We start from the raw sequence: 17220 nt of genomic DNA on the forward strand, positions 1-17220 counted from the left end.
CGCAGGGGATAGAGATAAAGCAAAAACAATTCACGAGGATCTAATAGTAAATTTGACCGATGTATTTTACCCGGAAACATCAAAGAGGGAAATAGATTGACCTAAATGATCCTGGTATAACAGCAAATGCCGCTAAGCAAAACATGAGCTTATGCGAGCGGTTAAAGTCAAAGTTAGGCCAAACAGTAAATTAGCCAGAATTAACCATAGGAAGATTCTGCAGCAGGAAAAGAAAGGATGGGAAATAGAAAGGTGGGATGCCCTCAGGCTCGCCCTGAAGGACAACGATTTCAAACTGTTCTGGAGGCTAGTTAGTTCTGGTGAGGGGGGGAGACGAGCGGCTATAGAGCCAAATATAGCGCCTGAAGCATGGGGATTACACTTTGGGTCCCTGTACGATTGTGAGGTGGAAGGTCCAACAAGCCCAGATATTACGAGTAATATCTTGGAGCACTGCCAGGAGGGTGGTGGGGATATTTTGTTGATGGAAGTTCGAAATGCTATTAACAGCTTACTCCACAATAGAGCCCCTGGTCTCGACAAACTTCCATTGGACCTCTTTTGGGAGGAATCCATTGTTTGGGCCCCATACTTGTGTGCCCTATTTAACGCTATCCTGGAGGGTATGAATCCCCCTGACACTTGGAGGGGTGCAGAGATAGTACTCATCTTTAAAAATTGTTGCCCTCTTCTACCCTCCAACTACAGACCCATCAGTCTAATCGATAACACCCAAAAACTGATGGGCAGGGTTTTATTGGCCCGTATGCAGGGGTGGATGGCGGAGCAGGGAATCTTGACCCACTACCAGGCCGGCTTCAGATCAAACATGTGAACCCTGGACCAGATATTTAGAATACACTAGTTTTCTGGAAAACAATGAAGATGGAGGGTGGCAGCCTCTATCTTTTATTTGTTGATCTGAAGTCGGCCTTCGATCTTTTGCCTAGAAAGAAGCCCTGGGAAGTGCTTGGCGACCTTGGGATTTCTCTCTATCTTCTTAATGTGCTAGTTAGGTTACACGTTGAAAACTATGCACAAGTTAGATGTGGAAAATATGGGGAACTCTCTTCGCGCTTTCCTGTCAGAAAGAGGGTGAGACAGGGATGCGTTTTAGCCCCCCACCCTATTTTGTCTCTATACAAACGGGCTCATTGATTTCTTAAACAACATAAAAGACACTGATGCCCCAAAGCTTGCTACAGGGAAGATACCTGTATTGATGTTCGCAGACGATACCTTGTTATTGTCCAAGTCACCCCTAGGCATCCAACGCATTTTGGATGGGTTTGCACAGTTTTGTAATATGAGAGGTTTGGAGATTAACTTATCTCAGACCACATGTATGGTCTTCAACCCTCCAAAGAGCACACATCCAAACCCCTCTCTCAATGGTATCCGACTTGATAAAGGAAGGACATTTGACTATTTGGGCATTACACTGTCTGATCAATTTGGGTGCGGCCCACAGAGGAAAAGCACGGCTTAGGCTCACCCAGACAACCGGTGGGATAATGAAACTGTTGAGAACTTCTTCTTCTAAGCCAGCAGCTTCCGTGGTGGAGATATTTAAGGTCCAAGCAAGAGGGGCCACACTCTATGGAGGGGGCTTGTGTGGAAAGCTGAGTTGGTGTTGCAGTACCCCTCCACGCACACTTTTTGCTAGGTGTTTGGTGCACCTTTGATGTGTACTGGGTCCAAGCTAACTAGGTTCCCAGTGCCAGTGTTTGTTCCCTAAACCTGTATCACAATTGGCACAACTTCAGCATCCACCTGTAAGTGCCTAGTAAATGGTAGCCCTGGTACCTAGGGAATTGGGACTGAAGAGGGTCTAAGGTGGTAGCACACATTGTGACACACTAGGCACCGCTCACCAAAACCATGCAAATATCGACTGGACAAAATATCGACTGGACATAATATCGACTACAAAAATATTGTTTTTTAGGTAAGTGAAGTAATATCGACTGTATAAAATATAGATAGCAAAAATATCGAATTTTTAATAATATATCATATTTTATAGTGTATTTTTATGTAATAATATGTGTGAAAAGTGTGTATTAATGTTATAAATAATTTTATTAAAAGAATTTTGTTTTTATAATAATTGCATAATGTAATTCTGTAGCGGGTTGTGGGTTTATAGGGGAATAGGGTGGGAAGTAATTTAATTATAATTAATTAAATATGTAAATTAATTGATATTAATTTAAAATTAATTGTAAATTAATTTATATGTGTTAATTAATTTAATAGTAATTGCTAATTAATTAATAATAATAGATTAATTGGTAAATATGTAAATTTTACTAATTTAATGCAGTAGCGGGTTGTGGGATTATAGGGGAATAGGGTGGGAAGTAATTTAATTTATAATAATTAAATATGTTAATATATTTATTGATAGTAATTAGTAAATAATTGATAATTAATTTATATGTGTTAATTAAATAAATAGTAAATGTTAATAATTTTATATTAATTGAATAATTTGTTAATATGTGATTTTTACAAATTTAATTATTACAACTACGCTTTCCAACGCTTTCCCTACTGTTGCACCCACTGGAGTTGGAATAGTAATTTTAACCCCTACGCTATCCAACGCTTTCCCTACTGTTGCACCCACTGGAGTGGGAATAGTAATTTTAACCCCTACGCTATCCAACGCTTTCCCTACTGTTGCACCCACTGGAGTTGGAATAGTAATTTTAACCCCTACGCTATCCAACGCTTTCCCTACTGTTGCACCCACTGGAGTTGGAATAGTAATTTTAACCCCTACGCTTTCCAACGCTTTCCCTACTGTTGCACCCACTGGAGTTGGAATAGTAATTTTAACCCCTACGCTATCCAACGCTTTCCCTACTGTTGCACCCACTGGAGTGGGAATAGTAATTTTAACCCCTACGCTATCCAACGCTTTCCCTACTGTTGCACCCACTGGAGTTGGAATAGTAATTTTAACCCCTACGCTATCCAACGCTTTCCCTACTGTTGCACCCACTGGAGTTGGAATAGTAATTTTAACCCCTACGCTATCCAACGCTTTCCCTACTGTTGCACCCACTGGAGTTGGAATAGTAATTTTAACCCCTACGCTATCCACCGCTTTCCCTACTGTTGCACCCACTGGAGTGGGAATAGTAATTTTAACCCCTACGCTATCCAACGCTTTCCCTACTGTTGCACCCACTGGAGTTGGAATAGTAATTTTAACCCCTACGCTATCCAACGCTTTCCCTACTGTTGCATCCACTGGAGTTGGAATAGTAATTTTAACCCCTACGCTATCCAACGCTTTCCCTACTGTTGCACCCACTGGAGTTGGAATAGTAATTTTAACCCCTACGCTATCCAACGCTTTCCCTACGCTTGCACTCTTTGGAGTGGGAATAGTATTTTTTAAACTTCTGGTATTGTACGGTAATATAATAGTATCTTATTTAATTATAGTATGTTACTATATATATATGTTTTAACAAATATGATTGTAAAAAATTATTTTTATTAATTTTATTTATTATTTAATTTTTATAAGTTAATTTAAGTATTTTTAAGTATATTTTAGTAATTAAAATTTAATATTAATTTAATTTTACACTGTTTTTTATAAAGTCGATATTTTTTACAACTATATTATTGTAAACGATATTTTGTACTCGATATTTTTGTACTTACCTGTTTGTAGATACACGATATTTTTGCAAGTCGATATTTTGTCCCTCGATATTATTTCAGTGATCCAATCTATAAATGTCCCTTTCCCATGCCCTTTAAAAGTTGGGATATCAAAGCGTTTCCTGGGGTCACACAATGCCATTGTTAGAGTGAGGTCATGGTCATTTAAAAGATCATTAAAAAGGTCCCCCTCCAGTGTATGTTCTAAGTGGAGACCATCAAGTCTATCACAATGAATTTCCTGAAGATTTTTCATTAGAGGGTCCCCACAGGGATGAACATTGAAATCACCCATAATCATTAAATTATGTGAGCAATCCTTCATTGTTGAGCTAACATAGTCATTTAATATTTTTAGGTTATTCATTGCCGTGCACGTATTAATCGCATTATAAAAATTAATCATACCAGCCATACAATTATCTTTAGCTAAAACCAAGCCTAAAATACCATAATTGCTAGTGGCCCTTCTTTGTACACTGCATGACATAGCTACAGATATAAACGTGACAAGCCCCCCTTTTGGTCTACCCCTGCCTACCGCAGTTGCAGGTACATAGAAAGCCTTGTATCCTTCAATAAAAAGGTCACACTTTACTGACCAAGTCTCTTGTAAACATATGATCTGAAAGCATTTAATATACTTAATCCAGTTCTCATCTTGTAGTTTAGTGGCCAGCCCAGCAACATTCCAGCTAATAACATTATTTTTTTGGGTAGCAGACTGACTTGCCTCTATAGGCTGTTCTGCTGGAACATGTGCAATACTTTGATCCTCCTGCTCCATTAGTCAGTCGCATGCATCCAGGCCTGAGAATACTTCAAATCTGTTCTGTGTGGCCACGTTACTCCCTCTCCAACCATGATTAATGTCATAATTATATTGGGCCGGTATCTGCCATCCATTCCCCCCTTGGCTAGCAGTATTACACGTATATGGTCCTGATGATGTGGGAGAACGAGTTTGGGTCATTAGCCTGAAGCCTTGAGGTTCTCTTGGTGTACTTGGCCCAGGCGCATAGAAGTACCCTAATGGGCGCACACAAACACTGTTTGGGCTATACACTAGTGCAGATGCACGCAATAGCACTGTGGCAACATGTTGTGGATGTTTAAAATTAATTACCACACAATCCCCTGATGATGATTTACGGGAGGGGCCAACCCAATTGACCCTTTCTGTTGAAATGATTTGGTCATAGAAGTGGGTTGGAAAACCACAATTTTTGTTGAGCCAGGCTACTGTTCTATTTTTCAGTGAGTCCTGAGACTCCCCACGTGGCAAAGCAGGGTGTTCTTCGAAACATGGAACATTTGTTAGTACTACCACGTAGGGTACACAGTCAGGCGGGAGATTAACATTTCTAAGTTGTTTCCTATAAGTTGGCACAGAACAGTTAGACAATGTTTTTGGCACTTGATTACTTGCTTGGGTTGCTAAAGGTGGATTTTCAGCAACCCTGGTTTCTAACAAGCCTGGGGCACTTCGCTTCTGTGCGCTCTCCGCCCTATCGGCCTTCCCCTTCGTAGCTTTATTGGAGGTAGTGCTAGTGTTAATGTTTGGGACGGTTGCTTTTATAGCATTAACAGGAGCCAAATGGGCCTCCACCAATCCTCCCAGCCTTTCTACCTCTGAAGCTACTACATCTAATCTTGTTAGCAGTGGCGTCATTAACTCTGTAATTTTCTCCTCCATCTTACTTAGTAATGTGCTGATTATGGTCTCAAGGTGGTTAGAATTTAAACCTAGCCCTCCCTCACTATTTCCATCCCCATCGCTAACACTCATGACAGGAATACCAGCATTTTTACCGGTGGGACGGCAAGTGTCCGCTCTTTTTTTTGTATTCTTCCCTCCACGTTTCGCCAGATTCTTCCTACACTTCCTTATAGGTCTTAATGTTGGACGGGCCGAATCGGACTCTTCACTGAGGAATTTTGCGGACCTGAGTGCACCTCAGCATGTACCTGAGCTTGAACCACAGGCCTATGTGCCCCTTCATTGCCAGAGTTAGGATTCCCTTCTGTGTTTCCCTCTGACCCTACTACAACCTGGGTGGGCATAATTTCAGTTGGTGCAGTGAGATTACTACAGCGACCTAATGAAGCCCTACGCTCGTTGTTGATTTGATTAACTATTTTAACCAGAAAATTATCCATAGTATTCAAACCAGTGACCGGCGTGTCCTTGGTAAGTCTGGGCATTATGATGTAAATTGTAGTTATGGTTTCACACAGTAAACCTGCAAATATGCCGTACAACTACTCATTAAAACAAATACCTTTAAGACAAATATTAAACTTAATGTTAAAGTCTCACATGAATGGGGAAGGTCTTTCAGCCTTACAAAGTTAGTCCAGGGTCTTTGGCCCGCCCCGTCCTCCTCTGGCCTCTGAGGGCCACAGAGGGCCCACCCTTTGCCCGGGCATAGCCCCGGGCGCTCCCGCGAGGGACTCGCGGGGTGAGAGGCGTTCCTCTCTTATGTGCCGCCTCCGGGAGCAGAGGTGGCGTCAGGGACGCGATTCAGCCGCCAGGGCACCTGGGAGGTGTAGTTTCTTGGCCCCCCGGTGGCTGTAGGTGAAGTTGCGGCGCCAATAACAGCAGCCTTATTTCATCACATAATACATTTTTTGTATGTGCTAACAAGGGATATTACCAACTACCTGTTGGTTGGTCAGGTTTATGCTATGTGTCCTTTCTGTTGCCCCCTGTATTTCTGGCACCTGTGTCGTATCACCTTAACTTTAAATTGTATAACGACATTTCCAAGAACAGAAATAAGAGGACAATAAGTATGGATGAAGTGGACCAGACTGACATCACTTTGCAACAATATGCTGATTTTAATTTGGGCTTGTTTTTCTTTGTGGGTGCTGCATTAAACAGCAGAAAGATAAGACGATTGACTCGTGTTGTAGAAGCTGTTACCAATCACGGCACTTGGGAACATTACAGAAGAGCTGCAAGTGGCGAGGATTGTAGCACTTCGAAATCGTATGGTTCTTGATGTGATTCTGGCTGATCGAGGTGGTGCATGTCGCATTATCGGCGGTACAAAAGGGGGTGGTGATGGACGGAGCATCTGAATCAATCAAACACTCACACCCAGTCAAAAGATCTGGGTTTAATCCATCACCGTTCTTTAGCCCACTCTGCCACCCCAGTTCAAACATGGCTATATGCACATCAGTCTGACCCTGTGCCTCATGGGAACAGTCCAGCCTGAACTGCCAAGCCATGTCTTCCCTGGACCGGAAACAAGCTTCCGAGGACCGGTTTCTGGCATTCCAGCCGTCTTCAGCCCGTCTTGCTTGAATCCAGTGGCAAAGTGAGCAAGGGACTCACGTCTGACTATACCCTACCACACTTATGGCGGCCAAAAGCGGTACAAAAGGGGGTGGTGATGGATGGAGCATCTGAATCAATCAAACACTCACACCCAGTCAAAAGATCTGGGTTTAATCCATCACCGTTCTTTAGCCCACTCTGCCACCCCAGTTCAGACATGGCTATATGCAAATCAGTCTGACCCTGTGCCTCATGGGAACAGTCCAGCCCGAACTGCCAAGTCATGTCTTACCTGGACCGGAAACAAGCTTCCGAGGAACGGAAGCAGCTGTTGTGTTTACATTCTGGATCAGTCACCTTCAGTGTTTGATGCAATCTCTAAACTGCATAAGTTTGCAGCAATGATTTACCCAGAGGCTGGTACATGGACGTTTTCGAACTGGTTGTGGACACTCTTTGCTACTGACTATTCTATGTATACAATTGGTGATATTATTTTCATGCTGTGTATTTATACAATGCGGTCCCATGCTTTGCTCCATTTGCATCACTGCTTGTGCACCTGCTAACAGATATGTTGCAGAAATAAAAGCCCAACAAATGCTAAATAAAGAGGTCACTGAGATGATGAACATCAATGTACAGGATGCATATTTAGATTACCCCAGATGAACAAATGTCTTCAGCTAATGCTAAAAGAGTCTTCAGTTGTAATTTGACAGCGATCTGGGTTAGCATCAGCTGAAGCCATCTTTGTATTTCGGAAGCGATCTTGTATTTTGGCAGCCATCTTGTCTGCCATGTGCTGCCACATGCTCACCATAAGCTCTGTCCTACCTTACTGTCGTTTGCTCTTGTATTCTGCCTAGGAACAAACTATATTTAGCTTCTTCTGCTTTGCACATGTTCAGTTGAGCTTGCAGCTGTCCATGCAGCTGCAGATCGTTTGTAAATGTCAGGATGTGTTCACCAGAATTAGCAACTGTTAGCTCATCTCACTTGTTGACTGTGCATTTTCTGTATGACCTTATATGTACCTAAAACCTTCTTCTTGTACTTGTACCGCCTTCCTTTAAGCCCCTGTGTGGGTATAAAAGGACCAAGCTTCTTCCATTCAGTGTGCTACTTCATGCACTACCGAAGGGTGTTGTGTGAATGTAGTTCCACCTCACGAGGTTTAATAAAGCTTTTGTTTCTATTTCAGTTTCCGTGCCAACTTCTATCCTATTTGTCTGAGGACTTGTGCAGAGATGTGCGAACCCCTAGCACTGGTAGGCCTTGCTGACGCCCACCTCCCACAAATAGTGATATAAGGGGGCCTTTGTAGTGCCAGCTGATTTGCCACTGGCTAGGCAGGTGACACAGGAGCGACAAAACTCCTTGGTGTCTTTTGACATGTGGGGCCAGTGAAAGTGAGGGACAAGCCTGTCCCAAGTCTTGTTCTGGCCAAGATGTCCTACTAAGGGAATATCATGGGCTAGTGTCAGAAGGAAGCCCCTGAATGCCAAAGGTATGACCAACCTGCTGGAGGAGCCAGGCTTGGGGTCTCTAGCCTCTGAATACAGGAGCCCTTCATCCCAATAAACTTTATGGGTTCCACTAGCATTCCCAGCAGCCACAGCTGCAGCATGCTGTTTGAGCCTGCCTCAGATCTGGCCTGGAAGGTCCCCCTGTCCCAAGAAACCCAACCTGATCAGGTTCAAGCTCTTCTAGGACAGTTGCTTCTTCAGGCCCACAATCAGCTTCCTCAGAAGGCTGATCCTCATCCTGAGGCAAGGGGGAAGGCACTGCCTTAACCCTACTGCTTCTCCTCCTGGTAGGCAACTGGTCCATTGTTCCAGAATCCAGTGCCTGTTCAGTGTTATACTTTCTGACCTGTGACATTGTCACTGCAAGGACATGTGCTGAGATTCCTAACATTTCTGCATGAGTCCTAAACTCCACTTCAGACCAGGCTGAAGTCTCTAGGTCATTGCCAAGCAAACATTCTACAGGGAGGTCTGAGCTAACAACAACCTTCTTAAGGCCAGTTACCCCTCACCAGGAGAAACTAACAACTGCCATATCATGTGTGGTAGTGAGTAGTGAAATAGCTAGCATTGGTCACTAGGTAGGTTTGTTATGTTATGTTATGTTATCATAACTTGTATAGCGCACAGCTGGCTCAGCGAAGGGGCGTCCCGGCGCTTTGACTGGCAGAAACAACACAGCATACATAACAAAAAAGAGAGGTAGTAGTGGAGCAGACCATTACGGTCCAGGAGGGAAAAGGTAGGTTTTAATAGCCCTCCTAAACATAAGCAGGTCATCTAGGGCACCGATGTGAGCTGGTAGGGAGTTCCAGAGCTTGGCCGCACGAAAGCGGAAGGAGCGACCTCCCGCTCTGCAGAGTTTGAACCGTGGAACTGTAGCCAGGTTTTGGCCCAATGACCTCAAGGAGCGAGAGGGGACATAGGGAGTGAGAAGGTGTTCTAAGATCTGGGGTGAAGACAGTTTAAGAATCTTGAAGGAAAGACATAGGGTCTTAAACTCAATCCTTTGAGCCATGGGCCGCCAATGGAGTTTCCGGATGGTTTCCTTCGCTGAGCAGAATCTAGGAAGACCCACCAGGGCCCTAGCCGCCGCATTCTGCACGCACTGCATCCGAGTAACTTCCGCCTGATTGGCCCACAACAGAAGCGAACTCGCATATTCAAGCTGCGAGAGTATGGTGGCCTGGATTATCAACTGCCTGGTAGGGGCGTCGAAGAATTTTAAGATTGGTCTGAGCCCACGCAGAATACCAAAGCATGTGGTAGCCACTTTTTTGGTATGTCCGCAGAAACTGAGGGCGGGGTCAAACCAGACACCTAGATTTTTAACCTCGGATACTGGAATGGGGGTTAGACCCAGCTCTGGAGCCACCACTAATCGCCCCAGAGGTTGCTGTGCTTGCCAACAACAAGTACCTCAATTTTCTTAGCGTTGAGCTGCAAGCAGTTCGCCGTCATCCAGCCTGCCACTGCTGTCAGACCCTCCCTAAACCGAGAGGCCTCAGAGTCGGAGTCCCCACTAAGTGCAACCGCCAGCTGCGTATCATCAGTGTACGAAACCATAGTCAGGCCCCACTGCTTGGCGACCGCAGCGAGCGACTGAACGTACAGATTGAACAATGTGGGGCTTAATGCCGACCCCTGCGGTACTCCCTGCTCGATGAAATAGGGTTTAGACTCAAATGGAGGAGTCGTGACCCGAAAAGAGCAGCCTGTTAGAAATGACCAAAGCCATTCAAGTGCAAGACCACAGACCCCCGCCTCTCACAGATGTCGTAGCAGTATCTCGTGTGAGACTGTGTCGAATGCGGCACTGAGGTCAAGTAACACCAGTGCCGCAGTCTGACCAGAGTCAAGCACAGCGCGCAGATGTTCCGTCATAGCAAGGAGAGCAGTCTCGGTGCTATGACCTGCCCGAAATCCATTTTGAGAGGGATCCAGAATATTAGCAGTCTGGAGATGTTTGGTCAAGATTCCATTGGCATGAGCCTCTGCAACCTTCGCTGCCCAATGGAGAAGAGAGATTGGACGGTAGTTCTCCAGTAGGAGAGGGTCCAATGCGGGTTTCTTCAGGATAGGAGTGACGTAGGCTTGTTTCCACTTCTTTGGAACTGTCCCTGAGGAAAACGAGAGATTAATGAGTTGGCGCATAGGGGGAAGGCATAGTGCAGCCGACTCTCTAAACTGCGAGGGTCTGAGCGGGTCGGTAAGAGATCCAGATTTTACTTTGGTCGCCAACCTATCAAGCTCTGCCTCAGAGATTGCGGGAAATGTAGGAAGGACCACATTAGTAGTGGAGTTGGACCTCAAGTCCTCGCTCTAAGGGATGGTACTAGGGAAGGCGCGATAGATGTTGTGCACTTTTTCCAAAAAAAAGGAAGCAAGCTCTTTGCAGTGGGACACAGAGCATATCTCGGCTGCTGGAGCTCTTTTAGCAGTCAGGTCTTTAAGAACTTTAAAGATCAGCTTCGTAGGGTTAGAACTGCATTTGAACTCTTGGGAATAGTAAGCCGCACGAGCCCTACATAAGGCTCTGTGGTAGACTTTAACTTTAGCAAGAAACTGCATGTTTTTCCCTGCGTCATAATTTTTCCGCCAGTCTCTTTCCGCTTGTTTGCAAGATTTTTTCAGGAGCAGTAAGGTGTTATCAAACCATGGGCTAGGTTCTACGCTATGGCATTTACTCCATTTAGCAGGGATCAGGGAATCAAGTGCCCGAGAAACCCAATCACAGAACAGATCAAAGCCAGACTCGACGTCGTTAAAAGAGCCGAGTGGAAGTTCGCCGAGCAGTCGATGGAAATCCTCAAGCTTTAATTTCTTTCATGGGCGTTTGAGAACGACTCTGTCTATGGTATTAAAGGGGGGTCTCCGATCGCAAGGCAAAATTCCACCAAGAGATGGTCCGACCAGACTATCGGAGTAGGTGGTAGGGCCTTTGCCATTGTCAGATCTATACTACTATAATAAAGGAAGAACTTTCAGCCTTTGAGGCGGGTAAACTCAGGAACCACAGTGCCAATCCACACACCGGATACACCGTTGGAATCGTCAGGGTGTGTAAATGGTTATAGGCTATATAAATGTTAAAAAAAACGTTATTTAAAAAATGTACAGTAAAAAAAAAGTAGTCCCTCCGAAGTAGCGCTGGCCGTGACATGAGTGCTCACGTCAGGAGCGCGGGGAGGAGCGGCGTCCAGGAGCGCGACGAGGAGCGGTGGACATGGCGTGGGGGAGAAGCGGTGACGTGAGGAGCAGCGGACAGGCCAGGCGGTGCGAGCAGCGTACAGGCTGGAGAAGCGGCGGCTGAGGTAAGGGAGCGGCGGACATTGCGCGGGGGAGGAGCAGTGACGTGAAGGGCAGCGGACAGGCCAGCGGAGGTGCGAGCAGCGGACAGGCGAGAGGAGCGGCGGCTGAGGTAAGGGGACCCATGTCTGGGCAGGCGGGGGACGGGATGGGCGGGGCCCGGGCTGCAGGAGAAAAGAGAATGCAGGCGGGGTTCGGGGCAGGCGGGGACGGGTCAGGCGGGGGCCCCGGCTGCTGGACAATGTAGGGCGGGCGGGGGTCGGGGAAGCCTGTTGCTCCCGGACAAGGTCGGGACGGGCTGCTAGTTCGTAAATATAGGGTTGAGAATGTGGCCACCCACATGCGTGGGGTGGGTAATCACCTGACTTAACTGCAGCGCCTCAAGATCTGCGAGTGTGCTACTAATAGCTGGGGTGTGAGAAAGGTCAAAATGGAGGTTAAGATCGCCCAGGATACTAAAATTAGCAGATCCCATCGGGAGAGAGCTAACTGTTTTTGGGAGAGCCTTTCTAAAGCAATGTCATTGCCAGGGGGTCTATAAATCAGAAGCCCAGAAAAGGTAAAGTGGTGATTTACCGTAATACGAAAGTGCGCACTCTCGCATCCATCCATAGTTAGTTTCTTCCAGATACAAGGATAGCTCGATTTAACTACCGCTGCAATGCCCCACCCCTAGAGTTACGATTATGAGTGTAAATGGAATAATCTGGAGGGAGTGCTAGGTTCAATTCAGCCACGGCCTCATCATGGAGCCAGGTTTCAGTCATAAAGAAAATATCAGGGGCCTCTTCCAGGATAAGGTCGTGAATTTCGGAATAATGCTTTACCAACGACCTAACATTAAGGTGCCAGACTTTAAGATCTCCAGGAGCCGGAGGCTCAGTGGGCGAGGGTGCAGTGGGAAGGGGCGCAGGGACAGATCTAATAGGGGTTGGGGGATTAAGAGAGAGATTACCACATGGACACTGAAAAGGGCCACACAACGGATCAAGAGAGGGATGCTCACAATACCGGGACAATTGCCGAATACTGAGTAGCTCCTACCGCAAATAAATACCTCCGTCGGACTTAACAGGCACAGTATCCCTGGCGCAAGGTGCCCCCTTAACGCTGACGGGCGCTAGACGGGCAGGACTCTGGCACGACTCTGGCACAGGTCCGGCGCGTCCGCTGTGCGCGTCCGCTGCGCGGAGACATAACCGTCCCCTTTTAAGCACAGCTAGAGCGCGTCCCAGCAATAGCCCACACCCAATATGGCCGCCGTCAATCACTCGCCTGACCGGGACCAACTCTCAGCGTCAATGCTCGGCCGAGAGCGGTCAGGTAGCGAGGGGGGGGGGAGAGGTCACAACACAAATGAGGAATAAAAGCTTATTAAATCAAGCACATTGGCAATAAAGCGCGTGATTTTTAAAAAATGCGCTAAAGTGAGAGAAAGACCTCCCGGCTTCCGCCTCAGGAGGGGGAGAAGATCGTTCTGCCTAGACGAGCGCCGGGCTCCCAAAAGCCCCTTTTAAGCGCAGCTAGAGTGCATCCCAGCAATAGACCACACCCAATATGGCCGCCGTCAATCACTCGCCTGACCGGGACCAACTCTCAGTGCCAATGCTCGGCCGAGAGAGGTCAGGTAGCGGGGGGGAGAGGTCACAACACAAATGAGGAATAAAAGCTTATTAAATCAAGCACATTGGCAATAAAACGCACAATTTTTAAAAAATGCGCTAAAGTGAGAGAAAGACCTCCTGGCTTTCACCTAGCATGATCTGTCCAGGATTCACAAAGTGAGGTATCACTATTGTGACACTGGCACCTGTGTCCCTGTAGGCCTGAGCCTCTTTCTCATTGAGTAAAGGAGTTTTTCTGTACTTGCCCAAGTTATTGGGACTTACAGGGAAGGACATATATATGCCTCCATCACAGAACAAAACAGCTTGAGTTGGTATTCTGACTAGGCCAGAATCCATATCGGTTCCCAGGGTTAATCCTACTACACCCTTATGTTGAGAACCACCGCTTGGAGCTGAACTGGGGGAAAAGTTGCCTTATGGGCAATGGTGGCTGGAGCTGTCTCCTTCTTGGTGCAATCACTAGTCCCGTGACTATTAGTCTTACAAATCTTGCAACATGGTTTCTTTGGGCCTTCTTTCTTTTTGGATTGGGATCCTCCCCCATTAGAAGCTTTTTGTGGACCTTGTGAAGATTTCTGGTCTTTACCTTTCTCCCCACCCTTTTGATCTTGCTTCTTCTGGTCACCACCTAGGTCCTGTACCTTCTGCTTCACCCTGGTTCTGTCCCATTTGGCTGTCTTCTTTCCCAATTCTTGGGGAGAGGTCAAATCAGAATCAAGAAAGTGCTGATGCAATAACTGGTTTTGACAATTATTAAGAATCTGTTCCCTTATTATACGGGTATACAATCCTGTATAGTCACTTACTTTACTGCCCAGTAACCAGCCTTCCAGAACCTTAGTAGCACAATCTACAAAGTCAGTCCAGTCCTGAGTCTGTGTCTTTCGGGTATCTCTGAACAGCAACCTGTACTGCTCCTCAGTGGTTAGGCCAAACCAATCTATCAGAGCACTGTATAGTTGTCAGCATTCTCATCTCTAACAGTGAGGAGCTTGTCTCTACCTTTGTCTGCAAAGGAGAGCCACAAGATTGCTGCCCGCTGACTTTGGGGTACCTGCTGTACTTTGCAGGCCCTCTCCAAAGCAGTTATCCATTTGTGGATGTCATCCCCAACCTGATAGGGAGGGACAATCTTGTTTAGGTTTCTATGGTAATGAGACCTTTCCCTACCACTAGAGATGTTGCTGCCACCAGTGGGCTCTAGCCTACACAATTTCCTCTCTCTTTCAAGAGCTAAGGTCTATTTGGCCAGGGCAATTTCTTGCCTCCTGATCCTAAGCTTGACTTCTTTCATTCTAGCTTCATGCTCTCTTCTCTGGGGGGAAGTCATTCTCCTTTGAGCTGAGGCAGAGGACCCTACTGATGAGTCAGAATGTCCAGATTTATCTGAAAGAGATCTGTGTCTTCTGATCACACAATTAGGTCTACGTGGAGGGATAAAGGAGGCCTTCCTAGGCCCTCTCCACCCTCAGGTAGTCCTGTGTTTCCAAGGTCAGGTTCATTAACCTCATCCTGGTCTACAACCTCATCATCATCATCCTCCTGATGGGGAACCCCACTAGGATCCTCTTCTGTTGAAGGATGCCCCCCCTCTCTACTTCCCTGATTATCTGGATCTGTTGTTTTTTCTACTTCATCTATCACTAAGATATCTACCAGGTGTTGAAAGGTTGTACTCTATCCTTGCTTTAACTTTCTTATGGCAACAAGCTTCTCAGTTCTTGAAAAGTGAAGGTGTCATATTTAGAAGGCAGCCTTGAGTTTTCTTCTTGCAGAGGCACGCTAGGCGCTGCTTTTAAAGCCATGACTAGTGAGGTGTGGTGTGTGCACCTACCTACACTACTTGTTTCCTACTAGAACCTCTCTAGGAGTTGTAGTCAGGGTGTGCTAAGCCCTTACCACCTGCAACTGCTAAGTTCAGTAGTACTTATCTATTATAAGACTTGATTTATATGTACCTACAGGCACCTTGATGATTTTTCAAATGATATTCTTAAGATTATTTTGTAAAACAATGCAAACTCGTATCCCATCCGCTGCACACCAATGTGAGAAATTGGCCTGGTATATGATGTCCACTATGCTAGTGAGACACCTTGCACCAGTCCAATCGACCCTTATTGATGGTGGTTGTAAAGTCAACCTTATAGAAAGCTATCCTAGGGGTAGTAATGGCGAGCAGTCTTCAGGCTAAAACTTCAGAGAGCAAATTAAGCTAGTTGTTTTACCAATTATAATCTCTTGAGTACCAAATGAAAGTACACCACACAAGGTATATATCAAATATATATGTATTTATTCTAAGCACAACCCCTCAGCCCTCTTTATGAGGTCAGAGGTCAAAGTACATTACAAGGATCTCAATTAGCATTCGATAAGTTGCACAGTATACGTTATGCCCTAGGGGCCTCACAAACCATATACTAAAATAGGGGTATAAGAACCACGTCTGAGATAGAAATCAGGCCTGGGGAATCTCTGGGGCTTCTAGGAACAACCAAGGGCTAGGAAATAGGAGGCCCACGGGAGACGTGTGCAGTTTCTAAACACAGCCGCGGGTTACCATTGACTTTCTATGGAAAACAAATAAGTTACAAATTTACTATTTAAGGACACTTCCGGAAGGACTACAATGGAACCCCTTTAAACTAGACACTTCGAGAGTCAAGACCCACGGGAGCACCAGAGTACTTGTGTTACCTCACCCAGGAAAACCGGGTGCATAGGTGCCTTTTGGTGTCAGGTTTCGTTGTTGTTTTCAATGGAGAGCTGCAAAGAAGTGCTGCATGCATGTAGAGGAAAAGTGTCCGGGTGGATCCAAGTGTGGATCAAAGATCTGAAGAACCTGAAAGCAGAAGGGTTAGAGTATGGGTCACTTGCCAGTGACCAGGATGGCGATGGAAAGCTGCCAGACAATCCTATATCCAGTCCTACTGTCACACAGCATATACATCTTAATTCAATAGCGTGCCCTCTTACTAGGAATGTATTGCCTAAAAACCAAGCGGCCCTTGAACAAGACCAAAAACTCATCCACTGCTATTTCTTTCTCTGGAGCATAGATCTCGGAAAATTGATCTACAAAGTGATCAATGACAGGCCGAATCTTAAAAAGACGGTCACAAGCATGGTGATCTTGTGGCAACGCTAAACCATTATTGACAAAATGCAGCATCCGAAGCAGAAGCAAATATCTATCATGAGTCATGATTGCCGGAAATATAGCCGTTGCCATCAAGGGACTAGTAGACCAAAATGAAGAGATTGATGGCTTACTTAGCAAGCCCATCAAATAAGTTAAACCCAAGAACTTCTTTATCTCTTCCAGATTTGTAGGAGTCCACCGGGTAGCTCTTGAATGGGGGAATGGGGGAATTGTTGTCCCTCAAAAACTGTTCTGCATACAAGTTAGTCTGGTCAACAATCCCTGCCCAAAATACATCGTCCATAAACAACTGTAAAAAATGTATCAGCAAAAAGTTCTCAGTATTCACTCTGCACCCTGGAACACCAGTAAAGTCTGACAATGGCAGCTGCACCATGCCTGGGGCAACCCAGAGGTCAGCACTACCAATGGGAAGCCTTGTAGCCCCAGGCTGCAGCCCAGATGCCTCTTGCTGCACTATGGGCACATCAATGACCTCCTCTAAAACAGGCACTTCATCCGCACTAAGAGTAGCTTCATCCACACTGAGAGTAGAGTCATCATCCTAGGATTACTCGTAGACAGAAAACTCACTGCCTGAATCTTCCACTGCTTCCTCTGCCTCAGATATAGAGT

This window comes from Lissotriton vulgaris, chromosome 5 (assembly GCF_964263255.1).
Source record: "Lissotriton vulgaris chromosome 5, aLisVul1.2, whole genome shotgun sequence".
Lineage (NCBI taxonomy): Eukaryota > Metazoa > Chordata > Amphibia > Caudata > Salamandridae > Lissotriton > Lissotriton vulgaris.